Here is a 22,960-nt window from a genome sequence, read left to right on the forward strand (position 1 = left end):
GGCTGGATGAACGGGAACAAGGTAAATATGGATTGTTTTGCTCGAGGGGAGGTGGGAAATAAGCTTATTTCCAAAAATGGCGGAATATCCCTTTAAGCCTCCCCATCCCCTGTTCGCTGATTGAATGACTCCCTACCAACCAGCTAACAGCCTGCTCAATAGCCCCACCAACACCCTAGCCAGCAGATTGCATTCCCTTATGTAATTCCTTGGAACTAGCTAGGCTATGAATAACACAACTTTAAAAGCTGCCACATTAGTGTTTTTTCCATTATTTTGTATGAAATGACAATTAGGCTGGATGTGGCTGTGTCATAACCTAGGACTAAGCATATTGATGTTCAACTTTTTGTATTGCCCTACATGTATACTGTGATCATTTCTCCACATAATTTAGAATTTCATTTACAGTATATTGTCTGCATAGTTTAGTGAAGATGCATCATGGTGTTTCTGGCATGTGGTAGGATAGATTAGGCTATGTGAGAGAGTGTGTCTGCAAGATCATTTCTCTGTGTTCTCAACTGAGAGAAGAACGACGTGCTCATACAGTATGCTTGTGGTTTTCCTGTGGACCTGAAAGTTGTAGCCTACGTGACAAATGAACTTTGCAGGAAGATAGGTTTAGAAAGGGTGATTTTGTTTTGCTTCCTTTAGCTCATGTTGTTTTGTGTTTTTTTATATTTTATTTTTTATCTTTATCTCCATGCGAATGAACAGAGAAACTGAAAACTTCAAAACGCCTCTGGTCCGTTGTAGCCTACCATCCTCAACACAGCGGAAGAGAGTTTTAGTCGACTTTGTAGAAGGTCGACTTCCCGTAGCCTATAATTTCCTGCTCTACTCATTGTTGTAACAATATCGAGGTGAGTAGCAATCCTAAAACAAATTGTAAGGCCATGAATAAGGAAGCATTGATGTATTTGCATTATTTAAACATATTTTTAAGAGTAGCCTAGCATTTAGACCAGTCTATGGTTTCTGTGCGTGCCACACACACACACATTGTAGATGGTGTTTTGTTTAAGCGATGCAAAAACAATTGTTTGCGCGTGTGTGTTGAGTGTGTGTGTGTTTATTGAGCTTGACAGATAACATGATATCATATTGACACAATTACAGTAAATGTTTTCTCAATACTCTCAACTCTTACTGACTTTCAGCATCTCTAGTTCTTTCACAGTAATGATGATATCCAGTAAAAGTAAATCCAGAGATTTTCTTTTTTGTCTGACAAATGTCTCGTATGCTTCTGCATTTTGCATGTAGCTGTTTCCTTCTACAGTATAACCCACAACAAGAACAACAGGTCTTGTTTTCACATGCATTGCTCAACAGAGGTCAACATCATTCTCAGGAATGGTTCATATGGCTCATTGGTTAATTTGAATGCCTACTTTCCGTGCTGCCTGTATAACACAATAACGTTGATGTTACATAAATACTCAATTGAAATTACTTCAATCAAATTGGGTTATCTCAGCATGAATCAGTTTTGTAGACCTAGACATTTCATTCATGTGCAAATTATGTACATACTGAAATCAAGTAAATCAAAAAATTCTTTTTTTCAGTGTACAAGTTTGCCAGATGAAACTAGAAATTCAATTCCAAGGAATTACCAGTGCATGAAAATGCAAAAATGTATAGATAGATAATAATGTAGACATGGTTACTAAGGTGTAGCTAGGGTAAACATGGTGGTTGCATAGTTTAAAGGAACACTTTTTTTCATACGTTTCACACGTTTTTTCATATTAGTCAGGGGGCCAAAACTGATATTAAAACTTTGTCGGACACTTTTCGGTACAAGCATACAACCTATCCAGTATTGATATTTAACCCCTCAACATGAGTTCTAGACAGGTTGTCAGCTTAGAAAATGTTATTTTGTCCATTTTAACACTATATTCTTAAAAATGGAAAAAGCGGATTTCCCCCCCAAAGTGCTTCCTTTTTCTTCCATGTTACCTACTGTAATTTTGGGCAAATGTGCAATATAATTCAACTTGTGTGCAAGCATGATCATTAAAAAATAATGATCAATAAATACCACAAGAGTATCACACCACAAGGGCCACTGTTGTGTCAGGGGGCCAATTCTGAAAAGGGCTTCCGTTAAGACTTTTGCAGACATGTTTTGGTTCAAGCTGTCAGTGTCACCCTATTTTTTTTTTGTTAGAAGACACAAATAGGTAAGATATCAGGGTGGTTGTGAAGACAAAGTTAAAAGCTTGTAGGGAGAGACATGCAATGCTGCACAAGTTATAATATTTAAATGTTACAGTGAAAATGTAGAACTATAGATGGTGGTGTATAGTGCTATTTAACTTCATTAATATACCAGGCTGTGACACAAATGATATTAAATGGACATATAACTATAGTTATTCATTCAATCCAAACATAACTGCTCTCTCACTACTTTAGGGTTAGTAACTAGTTAGCAATAACAACTTTGTTATAGTCGTATGGCAAAGGTATGTTTTTCCCCTGTAAAACCCGGGAAGTTAACTGAACTCAAATTATTTGAGTATACTGTAAAGCCTGGGAAGCTAACTTATCTGAAATCATTTGAGTAAACCGGATGCCTTGACATTTGAGTTTGGCAACTCATTTAATTTGAGTGTAAATAAGTCATTCAACTGGAGTTATTAGTATATTGTACAGTATGTATTGCATTTTGTGTTGGGATAACTTAAAGGAGTCAAGTAAACTACACTAATTTTATTCACCTAATAACAACTTGAGTGAATTGTCATGACAAATAAGAATTATGTAGGCCTACACACGAAAAAATGCAATGTACTCAATGTGTGAGCTATAATTTTCTATGGATTATGGGTAAATGCTTCTTTGATTTTCTAATAAGTATTTGTTCTCTTAGCTGTTAATTGTGGCTTCTTACTGTTTACCAGGTGATGGGCAAAAATATTGTGTTGATGATTTTCAGAATATGGTCAGATATACCATTAAGGAGAAGCCCATTCTCAAAATATAAAGAACATTTTGAAGTTCACTTTTTCTTGGCCTAATGCAAAGTTGATTGTGTTTCCCAATTTGACTTTGACCTAAAGTCACTTGAAAGTATCACAAAGTTGAGTATCCCAATGGTGTGATTGAGCCTCCTATTGTCTGTCTGTATTGTCTCTTGGGGAGATACAGACACATTATGCATGTTTACATTGAGTAACTATATTACCTATCTTATGGACAGGATATGAGCTTCAGGAGTAAAGATTTCAGGATTTTTTTATAGGTTTAAATTTCTATTAAATTAATAGGATTACTGCAGAATGATGGTAGTGAAACATAATATTTATCACCATGGCAGTACTGGCCATCATGATATACTGTATCTTCAGATTATCATTACGTCTGTCAGAAGCATTACAAGTGATCTAAGATTTTAAAATCAGCCCACAGGCCAAGTCTGTTATGGATAGTCATCTGCTTGATGGTGTGTGGTGTCAATGTAAATAACACAATGACATAACAGCTATAGTATAGCCGTAAATATAGTTTAACTATTGCATTTAAGATTCAATTTCAGTCAAGATTAATATGTGATAGTGTGTTAAGAATACTATGGACAGTGACATTCTGGGAAATGTAATGTGTGGTCAGCCATTTCTTATTGTGAATATACTTCTTGCCATGATTACTTAATTGAAATGAGTGGCATATACAGTCATGGCTGAAAGTGTTGGCACCCCATGCAATGAATAATGTATCATGAATAAATAAATGTTCTTCCATAAAAGACTGGGGTCATACGTATTGGCACCCCTATGTTAACCTGGGGTCATACGTATTGGCACCCCTATGTTAACCCTATGTTCTCAACTCCCATAGAGGCAGGCAGATTTTTATTTTCAAAGGCCACTTATTCATGGATCCAGGATACTATGCATCCTTATAAAGTTCCATTGGTCTTTAGAATTGCCCCACATCATCACAAACCCTTCACCATACCTAGAGATTGGCATGGTGTTTTGTTCAGTTTTCTTCAGTTAGCCTATTAGCCTGTTTGATGCTCATTGAGCTCAATGCAAATAAAACCAGCTACAGTAATAGGCCAACTGAATAAAACACCATGCCAATCTCTAGTTATGGTGAAGGGTGTGTGATGATGTGGGGCTATTTTAGTTCCAAAGGTCAAGGGAACTTTATCAGGATGCATAGTATCCTGGATCCATGAAATAAGTGGCCTTTAAAAATCTGCCTGCCCCTATGTTAACCCTTTGTGTTAAATTCCCATAGGGTTACATAGGGGTGCCAATGCATTTATTTATTTATGATACATTATTCATTCACATAGAACGTTGGTGTCCTTAAAGGTTGGATATGTTCTACTTTTATTACTTAAGGCATTAAGATCAATTTCCAAAACATGATTTTATATTTCTCTTTTTAGTCAACTTTAACATGGGTGCCAACACTTTCAGCCATGACTGTATTATACTCAAGTTGAAATTAGGTGAATAAAATGAGTATACAGTAGTTTACTTGACTCCTTAAAGTTATCCCAACACAAACTACACACATAGAAATAACTCAGCTGAATGACTTATATACACTTAAGTTAACTTCCCGGGTTTTACAGTGCAGCCAAGCAGTGGTGCTCAGGTAGGCAGCCAACAGAAGGTACCCAGGGACCATGTCCATGTGCTCAGTCTGAGTCCTGGTCAGGGACATCGACACTGCCTGGTACTGCACTGACTTCCACTTTCCTCACATCCACATATCGTCAACTCCAAGCACCTGACCTGTACTCACCAAGCTCCAAGCACCTGACCTCTGTGGTTAAAAGCTGGGGGGAAAGCATGCCATCCTTCATGTGCCTTCTTCTGTTGGCTGCCTATACCCGAGCACCACTGCTTGGATGGGGAAAAATGCCTTTGCCATACGACTATTACAAAGTTATTACTACTAACTAGTTACTAACCTCTAATCCTAAAGAACTGAGAGAGCAGTTATGTTTGGGTAGAATTGATAACTATAGTGATATGTCCATTAAACACAATTTGTCACAACCTGGTACATTAATGAAGTCAAATAGCACCATAGACCACCATCTACAGTTCTACATTTTTGCCATAACATTAAAGTATTACAACATGTGCAGCAGTGCACTGTCTCTCCCTACAAGCTTTAAACTTGGCTTGACTCATTCCCATAGATAGGGGTACTGATTGATAGAGGTTTTGGAATGCTATGTTATGTTTCCAATCTGATATTCACTTTGAAAACTGGTTCTCTTTAGGCGGAGATTGTTTTTTTCATGTTCTAGGTCTGTTGTCTCTTATACTGTACAATAAATGTTAATTCTGACACTTCAGCAGACATCCCACGAGTGTTAGCTTTCACTCCATACCATTTTTTATCTATATGGTCCATGTGGTTGTGGAGATATTCAACATTTATCGTTGGCATGTCATGTTGAGCAGGAAACCAAAAAATTGGCCTGAAATTGCTTTCACAAGTCAAAAAAAAAAAAAAATTTGCTTGACAACCACCATAATATCTTACCTATGGGTGTCTTCTAGCTTAAAAAATAGGTTGACCGCTTGTACCAAAACATGTCCGCAAAAGTCTTAACGGAAGCCCTTTTCAGAATTGGCCCCCTGACTATATTAAACTATCCCTTAACTAAGACGAGTTGATACATACAGATGGTACGGGTTGAGAATGCACGTTTCCTTGCCGCACATGGGGAATGGCGCAGGTGCGGGATTTGGAATTAAAACTGCAACCGCAAGGGGGCAACATAAGACCGCCCTAATAACATGCGGGTCCGGCTCATGCTGGAAAAACACGAAAAAAACCGAAGACACCGCACTGGTGACAAACGGAGAAAAGAGACATGACGCTCGCTATCAGATCGTGAGAACGTTATACCTCACAGCTCTCTGACGCGACGTAACTCAGTCAGTCCAGCAGAGATGCCAGGGCAAAGTTTTGGTCAATGGAGAGGGAGACCCAGATAGCAAAACTACACTGGGACGGAACTGGGCCACATCTACCACAACATTCGGCACGGATCTGCATAATGGACCTGATCCGGCGTCCAAACGCACATCGGTCCAAAATTGTTTTGGATCCTTGTGACGGATCTGCGGCAGATATGAACTTGGACTCGTCCAGGTCCGTCCCAGATAGCAAAACACACCTACCACGACATCCGGCACGGATCTGAATAGTGGACCTGATTCAGCGTCCAAACGCACATCGGTCCCAAATTGTTTTGGATCCGTTTTACTGATCTGGTGCTAATAAGGGCTAAGATTGCTCCCAACAAACAAGACAACGTCCCGGCGATGATTCAGAGCATTTTAAAGAACGTATTTCTCACCGCGACGTAAAAAGAGGAAAAATCTAATTACCTCGACTTTCACCCAACTTATTTTTGTGCCGTTTAGCTTTCCCCTCCCCCAAGTAGTTCTGTCACGAATTTCATGGCGTGCGGTGATTATTAATGAACGTGAAACACCTGTCATTATTTTTAAGCAGACATTAGCCTACAGCAATGATTAGCAATTACGTGCATTGATTGTAGCCTATATATGACACTACTTTGACTTACCTGTTTATGCGGCTTGTTGAATGATGATCACGTCCAGCTGATTAGATAGCTTGATAGTTAGCTGGATATTTATACTCGGTTAGGTCTGATACTTTCACGACCACGGTGTATTTTCCCCCTAATAAATTACTAAGTCAATGGTCATATCTAGTAGGCCTAATGTTATTGTTCAAAACATCAGTGGAGTAGGTTAGCCTATAAGCTAAGTCCCAACCATATTGTTTCAAAATTCAAAACTAATATTTGCAATGCATGCTGGGAAGCAAACCTCAACAAAGTAGGCCTACACAAAATATAATTAAAGTTATATTTTATATCTAAACCATGAGGTTTATAAAGACATAAAATTGTGATAAGCAGTAGCCTATCCTTAATTCTTCTGCAAAGTTTTTTTTATAGTGGTGACCAGTTGGGGATGTTGTGAATGTCTGCCTAAAGTCATATGTAATATGGGACCTGTATTGCAGATCCGTAGCCTACCACACAAAAGAAACGGACCCGTAGGCTACCACACATAGCCTAAGAGGCGGAACCGCATTGCAGATCCGTACCACACAATAAGCGGACCCGTACCACACACAAAGTACCACACACAAAAAAGTATATATTCTATTCTAAGAGGCCGTACCACACACACAAAAAAGTATATATTCTATTCTAAGAGGCGGAACCGTAGGCCTATTGCAGATCCGTACCACACACAATAAGCGAACCCGTACCACATACAAAGCACCACACACAAAAAAGTATATATTCTATTCTAAGAGGCGGAACCATATTGCAGATCCGTACCACACACAATAAGCGAACCCGTACAGGTTCGCTTTTGTGTGTGGTATGGATCTGTCATACGGGTCCGCTTATTGTGTGTGGTAGGCCTACGGATTTGCAATACGGGTCCGCTTATTGTGTGTGGTACGGGTCTGCTTCTTGTGTGTGGTACGGATCTGCAATAGGGCTCGGGCACACGCCTTGCATTCTAGGAATATAGCCACCATGTTGGTAGCGTACCGAACGTAATATCCATTCATTCAGACAAGAAGCAGAAATATAGTATTAGCGATTCTCTTCCTCTTGCGATCGTGGGTTGCGCGGTTACACCCAACTACACAGCACCAAGAAGGCAAAAACTAAGTAACAGGAACACACTAATAGGTGGGAGTAAATCCATAGTAATCCATAGTAAACTAAGGAGTGAGGCTGCCAATATGGCTGTGCCCGTGAAGTTTTCACGTCATGATCCTGAGCCCTATTCATGGGTTTCATCAGGTCCCTTTCCACAGGTGTATACAATCAAGCACCTTAATTATCAATGCAGACTGCATGGTGCTTGATACACCTGTGCAAAGGGACCTGATGAAACCCATGAATACGGGTCCGCTTCATGTGTGTGGTACGGATCTGCAATACGGGTCCGCTTGTGTGTGTAGTACGGGTCTGCTTGTTGTGTGTAGTACGGATCAGCAATACGGGTCCGCTTATTGCGTGTGCTACGGGTCCACTCATTCTGTGTGGTACGGATCTGCAATACGGGACCGCTTATTAGGTGAGGTACAGGTCCGCTTATTTTGTGTTGTACGGATCTTCAGTACGGGTCCGCTTATTGTGTGTGGTACGGGTCTGCTTATTGTGTGTGGTACGGATCTGCAATACGGGTCTGCTTATTGGGTGTGGTAGGGGTCCGCTTATTCTGTGTTCTACGGATCTTCGATACGGGTCCGCTTATTGGGTGTGATAGGGGTCCGCTTATTCTGTGTTGTACGGATCTGCAACACGAGTCCGCTTATTAGGTGTGGGCTACATCTGGCCCACAGTCAGATACCGTAGGTCCGCTACATACGGATCTAAAGGCTTTCATGCGGATCCGGCCCAAAGGAAATTGCTATCTGGGGAGACATGCTTATTACCTTCTTTCAATGAAACAGTGTCTGCTCAACTCATCAAGGATATGCTTCATAAGTCACAAAAACAAACGCAATGTTTAGGACAGTTTGCCATTAGCTAACCGGGGGTGCCTTTGTTTGCTAGCCAAAAAGTAGGCTAGTTATTTTGAACATCTCCATTCCGTTAACTTTCTAAAGCATGCACTTTAAGGCTTGGCCTAACCAAATTCACTTCTATTCATTTAATAGGTAGCCTATGTTGAACATTTTTCCCTATATTTCACAAATGTTTTTATTTCAGTGTGTAAACAATCGTAAAAAAAAAATGTAACTTGCACTAGTAATTCCTTGGAATTACTTTTCTAGTTCTTCTTCTCATGCATTTAATGCCGCTTCAACCGTTTAATGAAGAAACTTCATTCAAACGGTGTTACGTAGGTCCTACATAGGACGTCTGTGAAATGTATTTTTCATCTTTGTAGCTTTTATACTTCTTAAACTATTAATCAAAAACTACTCAACATTTCCCCATAGACTTAAAATTGGCACTCTGACATCACAATGTCAGCTGATTTGCACCTGTATCAGTGGCCAGCTGCTCAACTAGGCCCCATCAAAGGGCCAGTTAAACTGATTGCACCTGTAGCATATCAACTGCTTTCTGCTCAACTTGGCCAGCTCTCTCTGTCTCTCCGTTCTACAAGGACATAAGGCACATTCCATCCAACTTTCTATCCATCCATCTTCTTCAAACCATTCACTCATCCAACCATATTATGTTTTGCATTTTCATGCATTGGTAAATTACTTGAAATTACATTTTCTTTTTTAGAAATTACATTTTCTTGTTGGCATTGTTGTTTTTTTGGAAAGGGTCACGTGCATACTGTGATAAATATACTTTGTATTTTGTCATCTTTGTATTTAACAGGGCTCCAATGGGTCCACGCAACAACCGGCTTGCCACAACCCACAGAACCTTGTCAAGCATCAATGTGGGGGTAGGTCTACTTAAGCAAAGTGAAACTTGTCACCAATCAAATCAATTTTTTACATCATGATGCAATAATGTGCTGATAATTCCTTTTTCTCAGGACCGTGGACATTCTTGGGGTCCTTCCATCTCAGCGGTCTCATGGGCAATAGCGTCATCAGTGGCCGCAGCTTTCTTAGCGGTCTACGGGTACTGGGCGGTCTACGAGGTCGCAAATGCCATATCGAGCTCAGTGGCCTCAGTGGCCTCAGCAGCTAAAGATTTCTCAAAGGCCATGTCGGACTCAGTGTCCTCAGCAGCATCAGCGTTCTCAGAATTCTCATCAGCCATATCGAACTCAGTGGCCTCAGTAGCCTCAGCAGCCGCAGTGGTCATAGCAGCCTCAGTGGCCTTACTAGTCTTAGCGGCCATAGTGGTCATAGTGGTGTTAGCGGTCATGGAGGTCGTAAAAGCCATAGCGGACTCAAGGCCCATAGTAGCCATAGCGATCTCATTGGCCTTAGTGGCCTTAGTGATTGTAGCAGTCTCAGCTGTCAAAGTGGTCTCAGAGGCCATAAAGGCCATACTGGGAAGAGCCAATTTTTGAGTTGACCAGTCACTCCAGCATTTGTAAAAGAAATAAGCAACCAAATGCATAGAAATAAAAAAATTACTCCTGCTGCCTTATCTCTCTCTCTCTCTGTTGTCTCTCTCTCTCTGTTGTCTGTCAGTAGCTGCGTTTCCATTACAAATATGCGCAAAAACTTTGTCGATATTGTCTTAATGTCGAAAATCACAATTTTCGCAATTGCGGTGTTTCCAACTAAATTAAAATCTTGTGTATTCTCGCGTGCTGTAAGTCATTAGGAGACATGGCAGTTATCAACATAATCCAGATTTACATTAAATGCATTCAAATTGCCACCACGGCACTAACGCTGATTATCAGTCAGGCTATAAGCCATCAGCGGAGGAGGCCTACGTTTTGGTGGGGCAGAAACATAAAATTAAAAATGACATATTTCACAGGAGTTTGTTGTAGGCCTATGCTTAAATCATGTCACAGCCATGTCAGTGGAATATTTCGTAGATCAGCCCAGTTGATCAGTTTCTAGAACTAGAATCTAGAATCTAGATTTCTAGACCGTTCTCATCACGTTAAACCAGCAAAGCATAGCAACGCTGTTGCTATGGGTAAACAAAACTAGTTGAGCGGTTGCGTATGCAGCGTTTTTGAGAAAGTGTTGTCGGCGAGTTCACAGAGGAGCTGTGGATTCAACATTTTAGAATGACACGAGCCACTTTTAATGATTTTTTTTTTTTTTTACATTACTCTCCCGGTACCACTTCCTGTCGACAGTCTTCTTCGCAAAGGGGCAGGCATATTCCCGGAAGTAGAAACACGAACTGAGCTGGTGATCAACGCTCTGCTAACTCCCTTGGACGGCCATAGATTTCTAGCCTGGAAAACCAGCGCCAACTGCTGGACGGCAAAATGTTTTGCCTGCATTTGGGTCTGGCCTCGGACCACTGTACATTTTGAAAACACTGCCCTGAATCTGGCAGATGGCAACTAAACCAATCACAACGCAGAGATGTGTTTTGAATCAACGCGGGCGAAGCAGAGGGCTCTGGGGCGGGGTTTTGAGGGAGCGTTGGCCTATAGGCACAGACACGGTTTGAAAGACAACGGGTTGTGCTCATCAACAATGTTCCGTTGTATCCATTCATCGGGGCCAGACTAAATTAGACATCCAATCCATTTAGGCTGGTTTATCAGGCTAATAGATTTCAGATTTTTTTGCGATCCCATAACTTCATGTAACATGTGCCCTTTGTCTCCCTTATAGCTTCTGTGTATTCTATATAGGGTGTCGAAGGCCAAATTAATTCACTTCTTCCCCGTATATTACGTTGGTTTCCCGTAAAGAAGTATTTTAGCATGTCGGTTGTAGGGAAGCTAACGTTCGAGGGGAGATTCCCCGCAATGTTTGGATAAGAAGCTGAGTGAGCCTGTTCGAAAACCATGACGGAAAGTCATTCGCAAGATCAGTGAAAATGCGTGTAGCCTACGGTAGCCTACTGTTTGATAGGGTAAAGCATTACCTAGAGGCAAGTACACATAATAATAATATTAAAAACGAACGTTAACAATTTCAGAGGTTTTCGATCTATCAGACGAGTTACAGCAATGTGCAGGATGGCTAACGTCACAAAGTGAGTACGAGTCTGCGCAGTACGACGGAAAGTAAACGGAATTTTGTTTCAGCCCCCTTCCATTGAGAATAACGGAGTCTGTTTGTCCATTTCTTTTAGCTATGCTTCTTCGTCGTTTTCGTTCCTTTTAACATCCTGTTGTTGGATCACGTGACTCGTGTGATGCGAAAAAAGTGTTTCCATTGCAGTTTTGCGAAATATACACATTTCGATACGCTCTAAAAACCACCTCACCCGAGCGCAAAAACTTTTTATCGAAAAATGTGAGTTTTTTCGAAATGTGTGTGTTTCCATTAAGCACATTTCTTTTCGCAACTCTTAATTTGCGCAATTTAATGGTCAATGGAAACGCAGCTAGTGAACAAGACCTATGTAGTCACTGTACACTGTAAAAAGGAATAGCTATCCTTACTTAAAATGCTCTAGTAATCTAGTAGTCTAGTTATAAATAAAAAAGTATTATTAGTAGTGTAGGATTCTTTAGTGGTTTGCGTTGTGTTTCAGTTTCAATGTTCTAATGTCTGAATTGAAGTTGGTCAATAAAGCTTGACGGCTGGATCAGGATCGGCGATTGAATGATGATTTATTGTTGGTACAATAAGTGAATAACAGACGCAGTCTAAGTCTCGCTCAGTAAAACTGAGTCCTCGTAGTGTGATTGCTATCAAGCGTGGCACATAGTATCTTGCGTGTGATGCTATGCGGTTGGCTTCTCGATCCGTCTCAGCGAGAAATACACTAAGTGAAAGTTATTATACATCCTAACATGAATCATACATGTACACGTGGAAATAGAATGGAAAAACCCAGCTCTGACCCAGATACAATGGCTCCAGCCCTCGGCCCATGTTATCTGAATGTTCTGAGCTACAAGACCTTCTCTGACGTAAACATGCCTCCTTGTGCAGCTAATATCAGAGCTTAGAGAATCCCATTCTATGATGAACACATCAGACTACAGTCAGAATACCCCAGAATTCAACAGTAGTATTAGTGAGCAGAATTCATCTTTTGGCTTTTGTTGAGATACAAAAAGAGTGTTACTTAATTTTGAGGTAGGAAAGTAAACAATCGCGTAAACTGTACTTCAATTGCTTAACTTTGTGCTACTCTGTAAAATGTGTTTGTTAACCTTAGGCCTACCTATTCTGTTATTTAACCTTACTAAAAACATGCAAACCGATTGCACTTGCAATTCCGTAAAAAGATGTAGTGTAGTGTGTACACTTACACTCCCGAGAATTCCTAGACTAACTCAGTCATTACAAGTGAAGTACTGTATATTGTGTTTATTAATGAGTTGTTGCAAGGGAGAGCATTTCAGCAGTCAAGCTGTGAAATAGCAAATGTGGATTAGTGTTTCTGCATCTTGAAAGGAGGGGACTTTTCTGATTTTGACATATTTGGCTAAACCTTTAGACTAACGGTTAAATTTTTAATAAACGTTTTTTTTTTTACTTAAATTACATTTTAAGGTAAAGTACAATAAAGTGACTCACGGCAATGGGTTCGGGCATTGACTCCGGGCCAACTAATTATCAGGCCGTGATGCTACTGATGTTTCATACGGCCCACTTTGTTGGATGGCACTTTGTGGACATATCCCATGTTTTTATATACCAACATAGTTTTGGTATATTCTGTATGGCATTTATTACTGTTAACGCGCTACATGGCATTGATTGTATAATTTGTATAAGACCTACAGTACAGTATATGAAGTTATGAAATGTCATTCATACGGTTAATGTACTTCAGTAGGACCCTTTGATGCCCACGTGACTGGAGGTTAGAAATAGCCTCATTGTGGAACTGTCATTGGCCGCGTTTCCCAAACACGTTAAAGGAGAATTTCGGTGTGAAATTGAGCTTAACTGTACCGAAACATGTTAAGGTGTAGGCTACTCACACGTGTTTTAGACGCACTTTCACTCACCCCCAGCATTCCGAACTCCTCCGTTTTCAGCCTAGCTTACAGTAGGCTTGAATCTATTAGATTGGGCATTACGTAGCCTATGCAGCTAAATCGCTATTTTTAAACCATTAAAAAGGTTCCAAGTAACTCCACACTGCATTGGTTGACTTCTGAGGGTCCTGACATTTAAAACGAGATACTTAAAACTTTGGAAGTGCACAGGAAGTTTATTAAAAAAGACTGTTTATTCAAGCAGTACCTTCATAGAATCTCTCCGCTGGGCGCCATCTTGTGGTGAAGTCGCGATAAGTCGACTGACGAGCACAAACGAACAGGAAAGACAGGGGGACATATTGCAAACATTTTGAGCTTTGTTACTCATCATGCTCATGTAGACAGTATAACTATATATCTCCTATGGAATTACTTTAGCAATATGTTCCCCTGTCCTTCCTGTTCGTTCGTGCTCGTCAGTCGGCTTATCGCGACTTGATTCCAAGATGGCGCCCAGCGGAGAGATTCTATGAAGGCACTGCTTGTAAACAGTCTTTTTTAAATAAACTTCCTGTGCATTTCCAAAGTTCTCAGTGTCTCGTTTTAAATGTCAGGACCCTCAGAAGTCTACCAATGCAGTGTGGAGTTACTTGGAACCTTATTAATGGTTTAAAAATAGCGATTTAGCTGCATAGGCTACGTAATGCCCAATCTAATAGATTCAAGCCTACTGTAAGATAGGCTGAAAACGGAGGAGTTCGGAATGCTGGGGGTGAGTGAAAGTGCGTCTAAAACACGTGTGAGTACACCTTAACATGTTTCGGTACAGTTAAGCTCAATTTCACACCGGAATTCTCCTTTAAGAAGCTCTTAACGCCAAGATCTTCTTTGGAGCGCTCTTAAGAACGCTGTGAAAGAAAAACGTGTTTCCCAGAGTCGCTCTTAGCTTAAGAAGATCTTTCACTAAGAAGGAAACGTAAGATCGAGCTGACCCACTCTTAACAGCCTTCTTAGCGATCAAATGCTCAGTGAGCATAGCCTGCAGCTAGGGGCACCTAGATTTCTAGGCTTTAGTGATCAAGATGCGTCAGGGAAATGTATCCTCCACTTTTTTAAACAATAAAACAATTTTCAATGTTGCAATGCACTCGTGGCTGTGGACCACTGGCACAAGAAACATAGACTTAAAAAAATAATATTGAATTACACGTTTAAGTTTTCAACACATCTGCATATGAGTTTATAATACTTCACATACAAAAAACATCAACAACCCTGTGGCATTTCACAGATATCAAGGAAACAGATGTAATTGAACTAAGCTGAACCTAATCCAATGAAGCTTCACCTGCTACAGTACAGTAAGTCCGCGATGTAAAAGTCCGGTTTACATTAATGCATACGTGCACCCCACTCGCAGGCCACATGGGCTGGAGGGTTACATCTTCTCGGATATATTAAAGTAGACTAGCCTACATCACATGCCTACTACCACACTATCTATAAGAGAGATGGGATGCGTCTTGCATTAGTTAATATATGAATGACCTGAGCTAATAAAAAATAGGCCAAGGCTATATTGATAATCACCCTGTTTTATCAGTTAGTTTGAGTTTTTTGGCAGACGTAAGGAGCCGCGACCGCACAGCCCAGGCTGCAGGTGCCGCAAAGGTGCAGCAAATTATCTTCAGAAACAATATATTTAAGCTCACGATATTCACACCGGCCCAAAACGTTAACAGCCCAACGGGAATCCTCCCGAATCTCCCGATTAGCCACCCGGGCCTGCACACACACACACACACACACACACACAGACACACGCACGCACGCACGCACGCACGCACGCACGCACGCACGCACGCACGCACGCACGCACGCACACACACACACACACACACACACACACACACACACACACACACGATACATGCGTAGCCTAATTGCACCTGTAGGGGGAAAAAGGGCGATGTGTGTGACGTGTGCGCTTATAAAAGGGTGGGTGATCGATTTGCCTGCCATCGATTGATTCAGTTTCAGCACCACCGTGGTGAACAGCTCTCGTTAAGAGCTTCTTAAGAGGCTTTGGCTTGATCTTAAGGTTCTCCTAAGAAGGCAGTTAAGAACGCGTTTGGGAAACACCTGTATCTTAGTGCTCCTTCTTAGCGATTCCTTCTTTGGAGCCTTCTTAAGTCCTTAAGAAAGATCGCATTTGGGAAACGCGGCCATTATGTGTGTGTTTGTGTGGTCTGTGATCCAATCTTTCCCTGGGGTTGTCCAGCAGTGTGAAAAGCATTATTAAAGTGAGACTATGGGCACAATGCCACTTAACACCCCCCCCCCCCCCCCAGATAGAATGTACACATGACTCCCCCCCTGGTGATTGCCATCGGTAATGCAGTAGTAGTGACCCTTGACCCTGTTAAACGCATCATTGCTGCTGTCGTTTGCACTGGGAAATGAGGCACTGGGAGGAGGTGATGGTGATATTAACAAAAGATCAGAGGTTGGCCGTTTCCAGTCGATGCTAATTATGCTATTTCTGAGCACCAGAGACAAATAAATATCGATATTAGCAGAGCTCCCTGGTATTTCTCATTCGGAGAATGGCGTGAGAGTGAATAAAATATTAGTCCAAATGAAACTCCCGAGGTTGCTTCCAGGCATTTTTTTTTCGTGCAGTAATAATCTTTGAAGGGCACATCAAATGAAAATGACAATGATGATAATTCACTGAGGTGACCATGAGATCATCATGGCAGGGACTCTGAGTGAACCAGAGGTGTTTTAATATCTATCCATGTGGCTTGATTGGGCCCATAAGAACTGGATATGAGAAGAGTAATACCCTCTTGTCTCTCAAGCTCATTTGCACATTTGAGCCCATCATAAACCAAAGGGATCTAATTAATGGTTCAATTCATACGTTGAATTAATTCAATTCAATCCATTGAGTACTCTAGACACTGTATTTTAATACTTGGATATTGTTTTGCCCATCTCATTTACACATGTATGCTCCCTGGTTGTGGCACCCTAAAAAAATCCATTGAACTCCATTAAACTCAACATTTGCATGGAAATTCGAATCAATTTTGAAATTGCAATCAATCTTTCTCCATCTTCCATAATCACACTTAATCAATAGCACCCAAAGTCTTTCCAGACAACGAGAGAGAGAGAGCGAGAGAGAGAGAGAGATGTTTTAATGCTAAAACTGAAAGCTAACAATAGCACTGTGCATGGTGTATGTGAAACGCATTCTTCCATCTGTTCGCAGTCTCATGTCTATCATGTGAGTCCTTGGCACCGTTCTGAAACTAAATGTCCCGGGCCATTATTCCGCTGTGAACTGAAACTGTGAACGCTCGTGATTAGCATGCTAACGACAGACGGTATTTACATTTGTAGCCCCGGGCCCAGTGTCATTGCAGACGGCTTTTGAAAGGTCAGTGGAGCCAATCTGTTGGTGGCTAAGTGACACCCCTTCACCCTGCCTGTGCCGGTAATTGAAGGGACACACACAGCACTCATACAAACATCCGCACTCGTCTCACTGGAGGTGGCAGGGCCAGAGTGAAGTGAAAATTGAAAAGAGACTGTAGAGACAGAAGGGCTTAGTTGTTTGCTGTGTGTGTGTGTGTGTGTTGTGTGTGTGTGTGTTGTGTGTGTGTGTGTGTGTGTGTGTGTGTGTGTGTGTGCGCATTCGTGTGTGCGTGCATGTGTGTGTATGTGTGTAGGGACAGGGGTCTGGGGCTGTTGGCTACACATTTTTCTGTCTCGAAGATGGTTATTACTAGCATTCTATTCAACTTTGTAACAGGACAGCTTCGAGTGTCCAGTACCACCTTAGAGTTTTCTTTCTGCATAGCACAGTTGAATAGCAGCAGCAGCAAGTGACGAACGCACACTTCCCATTGGTCACAGTTGTGCACGGGCCATCTGGCTTAACAGGACAAATCCCGTTGCACCGCCACATTGGTGGGCTGATGGACCATCGCAAGAAAACCCATAAAGGTTTCATCATCTTGGGCTGTGTATGAGACTACTTGTGCCTGCCATTTAGGACACTGATGTCATGTCCTCAAGATATATTTTTTTGTCCTGCATCGCAAGTTTCGTGTGTTTCATCAAAAGAGAAAAGAATCATGCATTAACACAGCATTATATTAGGTGAGACTCAAACACTGTTAGTTAGAAACAATCTTGACATTCTTTGCAAGAGAGGAGCTGTGTGGATGTGCATACGTGTAGTTTTACACACACACACACACACACACACACACACACACACACACACACACACACACACAGAGACATCATCAATATAGGGTGCAACCCCTTTATATCCATCATGTTTAGTCAAATAATATTTGGAGCAGCTTTTTCTGCTCATGCTCCAACTGGGCTGGGCTGGGCCCATTGTGTCATGAGTGCAGATGATAAAGGGATCAGGAGAGAGAATAGGAGAAATGGAGGAGGAGGGGAGGAGAGGAGAGGAGAGGAGAGGAGAGAAAGGACAGGAGAGGACAGAAGAAGAGAGGGCAGAGGAGACAAGAGGAAAGTGGAGAGATGTGAGGAAAGGAGAAGAGAGAGGAGAGCAGGCAGGAGAAGAGGGAGGGGAGGAGACGAGAGGAAAGTGGAGAGAGAAGAGAGGAGACTAGAGAAGAGGAGAGAGAAGAGAGGAGACAAGAGTGAAGTGGAGAGAGAAGAGAGGAGACAAGATAAGATGAAAAGAGAGAGGGGAGGAGACAAGAGTGAGAGGAGGTGTGAAGAAAGCAGAGGAGAGAGGAGAGGACGTCGGAGAAGAGGAGATGTGAGGGCATGACGGGGGGAGAGGTGAAAGAAGCGATGAGAGGATAAAACAGCAGAAAGATAGAGTGCATTTGAGTCTGATAGTGAGCGGAGGATAGAGTGCATTTGAGTCTGGCTAGTGAGCGGAGGATAGAGTGCATTTGAGTCTGGTTAGTGAGTGGAGGATAGAGTGCATTTGAGTCTGGTTAGGTTAGTGAGTGGAGGATAGAGTGCATTTGAGTCTGGCTAGTGAGTGGAGGATGGAGTGCATTTGAGTCTGGTTAGTGAGCGGAGGATAGAGTGCATTTGAGTCTGGCTAGTGAGCGGAGGATAGAGTGCATTTGAGTCTGGCTAGTGAGCGGAGGATAGAGTGCATTTGAGTCTGATAGTGAGCGGAGGATAGAGTGCATTTGAGTCTGGTTAGTGAGTGGAGGATGGAGTGCATTTGAGTCTGGTTAGTGAGTGGAGGATAGAGTGCATTTGAGTCTGGTTAGTGAGTGGAGGATAGAGTGCATTTGAGTCTGGTTAGGTTAGTGAGTGGAGGATAGAGTGCATTTGAGTCTGGCTAGTGAGTGGAGGATGGAGTGCATTTGAGTCTGGTTAGTGAGTGGAGGAGAGAGTGCATTTGAGTCTGGCTAGTGAGTGGAGGATGGAGTGCATTTGAGTCTGGTTAGTGAGTGGAGGAGAGAGTGCATTTGAGTCTGGTTAGTGAGTGGAGGATAGAGTGCATTTGAGTCTGGCTAGTGAGTGGAGGATGGAGTGCATTTGAGTCTGGTTAGTGAGTGGAGGAGAGAGATAAGGAGAGAGGACAGGAGATGGAGTCAGTAGTGCAGCTGTACATGAACTCAACCCCCCACACCACACCACTCTGGCCCAAGCACACAAATTACTTCCCCAGTGCACCTCTGATCATAAGCATAATAATGTTAAAGTGCTACAGTGTGTGTGTGTGTGTGTGTGTGTGAGAGAGAGAGAGAGAGAGAGAGAGAGAGAGAGAGAGAGAGTGTGTATGCGTGTCAACAATTGATCCTGTTGCAGCACGGTGTAAAATTGATGCTCTTTATTTTGTTTTTTAGTCCTCTCTGTCTCTTCAATCTCCGTAATATAGCCCACTCCGGCTTCCTCATGTACTGTAAAGCCTCTGGTAATTTAATTTATGACATTGTGTTAGGTCAGCCAATCAGGTCAGGTGCTGTGAGCACAACCCTGCATCCCTGTGAAGCGATGGCGAGGAGGGCACTTGTTCTTCTTGTGTCATCTAGCAGCTACCATTAACCCGAGCTGGAGCATGACTGCCTATAATTGTGTGGTGGTTGTGCTTTCACGTTATCTACATGGCATGGTATCTTCTTTAGTTTTGAATTGCTGAGTACAACTGCAATTATAATGAAATCAGGAGGAATTTAAGAAAATGCCGCAATCAAAGGGAAATAAAACAGAAATGGCTATTCACATATTGGCAGCTAAAATCTCGATGTGGTTTTATCACAAGTTCTGACCTAGACAGAGATTGTCTTCCAATAGTGTGATCTCTCTAAGCAGGTATAGGGAAAGGAGGCTGTTTTAAGTTGCTGACACATAGGCATTCCGCTATAGTAATTCACCTGACAATGTTCAGTCCATTGGGAGTAGCAGTTCTCCCCGTGCACACGAGTGGGAGAGGGTCAAAGGTCATATTGAATGAATGAGCCTCTCGTGTGCTTCAGGAAACTAAATGACCTTCCTAGGCCCTCTCTGTTGGTAGGCATTGCCTGCTTTCATTAGCCAACACCTCAAACGCCAATGTCTAGATAGTGTAATGTAATTATGCACAATACATTCATTAATTTGCTAGACCTTGGCTTTCTTTAAACAAGGCTTACTGCTAATTGATAGATATGGCTAGTATAAGAAGGGGGAAAGGTGAGCAGGGCACCAAGCTGTATAGCACTTATCTGTATTATACTGTATATTAAAAAGTCTTTATATACATTCCCGTATGGATCCTCAGAGCGTTTCATGTCAAAATGGAACAGAATATTATAAATTAAAGCATTCCATCCATTTTTGTGTGTGTGTGTGTGTGTGTGTGTGTCGAGGGAAAAAAGTGAGAAAGTAAGAAAAGTTCTGAAAAGTAGACCCTATATGTGTTTTAATGAAGGCAGATCTTTCCATCATTTGCTATGTTAATTATAGCCTCACAACCCTTGAGAAATACATAATTGTACTATTCAAAGGGTTATGCATTCGCATATGCCTCCCTCATTACAATAACGAGACATGACAGAAATAATAATGCATCTCTTTCTTACTCGGCTTATTGCTATCATTTCAGACTGGTATTTGCGTGGCATCTGTGCATCTGTGAACAGCCAAGTCAATGACTGATCAGTAGTCATTAGAGTGAGAGATGGTCTCATGTCAATTAAGCAAGTCTTTTCCCCACTTCCTCCTCACAGTAAAGTCCTGAACGAACTCACAACTTTGCAGAAGTGTAGTCCATGAGAGAAAGAACACAAACATAATGATTTATGCACAAAGAATAATTATTCTTCCAAAAAAAAAAAAAGTCCTGTAGGGGAATGGTTGCAAAGTAACACAGAGATGCAGCAACTCTAACTTTTTTTTATCAGTTTTTTGGTACAGTAATACAGAACGAAATGTGGGCAACGTGAAGGGTTGCAGTGTGTTTTCCAAAAGGGTTCAAACATGATTCAGCTAATTATAATAAAGGACCAGAACCATCTGTTTTAGAACCAGAGATACCTAACCTCCAAATGTTGGGAGGGCCCATTCAAAGACAACTGACCAACCTGATTGTCTCAGAGTATAATAGTTGAGTCTAGTTAAGATAGGGAAGTCTTTTAGTTAAGGGCATCATGAGCCTGCTTAAATGGCACAACAAATGGGAATGGTCCATATGGTCCTGTTAGCTGGATTAAAGCAGAAAAAGCCAGAGAGTTTGAAATTTATTTTTACACACAGCCTCTGTTTATACTAGCGAAACGGTGTTCCCTCTGTCATTCACCCTTCCTCTATCCCTCTCTCTCTCTCTCTCTCTCTCTCTCTCTCTTTCCCTCAGTTACTTTTGAAAACAGGTCCACATTATATCCCCCACCCTGACCCACCCTCCACCTTTGTCTACCAAAACGTGCTCCTGTGTGATGCCATTATCCCACCCAAGTGGCTCGCGCCTGGACATTGTGTTGGTTCGGTTCCTGCCCCACTAACCTCTTTGGTGTGTGTGAGTGTTCAGGTGTCGTTGACGGGACCGCTCAGACGCTGTCTTGGTGTGACAGGAGATACCAGCCAGTGGACAGTCCCTTGGCTCTTACTCATGAGGTTGGGCAGCACTGCTGCTGATGCTGCTGCCATCGCCGTCCCCGCCACCATGGTGACCGTTTTTATCGCATGACCTTGTCGCGATCTGACTCTCCGCTTCTTATCGCTTTGGTACTCACTTTGGCACTTTTTCTGGGGCTGAAAATACAACATTGTGTTTACTATCTTCTGTACGTCTCATACCTGTCTAACCCCCCTGTCCCCCTCACACACACACACACACAGAGAGACAGACATTTCCAATATCTTGTGTTGTAGTCCATACCTTGAGGAAAGGCTGATAAAGATGATCTGTGCGCACAAATGTATCTACAGTTGAGCACAATGTGCTTTTAATGTGCCAGGATGGCTTCAGTACTGTTACCCATAAAGACGTTATTGCAGTAATAACAATAATGATGAAACTGGCATGATATCATATTCTTTTATGTGCAGTAATAAGAGATGTGGTGGATGATAAGAGACCTGGGGCTACAATTTAAAATCTACATCAATTTTACAAATAGCACACTCTCATTTACCTTTCCTTGTCTCCAAAGGGTTGTGTTCCGTGATTAAAAAAATCTCTCTCAAATTGGGCATCCTATGTCATGTCGTGTTATCTGATACACTGGAGAGTGATCGCCAGATGAGATCACTTTCCTCTTCTGTATTATCTCACCGACACGTTTCCACTTTGCTCTACGTTCTTGTTCTTGTTCGTTCTTGTATCTCAGGTTTCCTATTTCAGTTCATAACATTATTCACCATTTACAAACCAGGAGAGAGAAACATCTTTATTATGGCGACTGTACTGTACGCTGAGGAGAAGCTTTTTAGACGTCATCTCTGCACTGTGTGTAGCAAACTGTGCATTGCCAAAGACAACTGTGTTATTTGATTTCAAAATGCAGCTACAATGCAGCCACAGCAAAAATAAATGAAGTACAAAAATCCATGATCCACCCATCCCAAATTCATTATGTGTAATCCAGTACCTGTACAACAGTACAACACATTTTCAAATGAAGTAAAATATATATATACTGATATACTGTTAATAAATTGCATTGTAATCAACAATTGCCTACGAAGATGAGTAGAGCTTAACAGATTTTAAAAAAACCTTATGGAAGTGGACAATACATCTCACTGCAAATTTTGGAACTATGTGGGCATGATCATTTGAAGAACTAAAATAAGGTTCCACGTACAGTACAGTATATGCCTCCATGATCACACAGCTCTTGGTTCTTATGAATGTAGGAGTGTGATATTCAAATGAGGGGGGTCATTTT

General features: G+C 41.7%; 1 long non-coding RNA gene across 1 annotated transcript; it reads left to right on the forward strand.

Annotated features, from left to right (window-relative positions):
* The first annotated feature begins 677 nt into the window (after positions 1-677).
* On the forward strand, positions 678-9,832 carry LOC134082232 (uncharacterized). The gene is made up of 3 exons (XR_009939613.1): positions 678-866; positions 9,401-9,470; positions 9,564-9,832. It is a non-coding gene; the product is annotated as an uncharacterized LOC134082232 (long non-coding RNA).
* The last annotated feature ends 13,128 nt before the right edge of the window (positions 9,833-22,960 follow it).

The sequence above is a fragment of the Sardina pilchardus genome, chromosome 6, assembly GCF_963854185.1.
Source record: "Sardina pilchardus chromosome 6, fSarPil1.1, whole genome shotgun sequence".
Lineage (NCBI taxonomy): Eukaryota > Metazoa > Chordata > Actinopteri > Clupeiformes > Clupeidae > Sardina > Sardina pilchardus.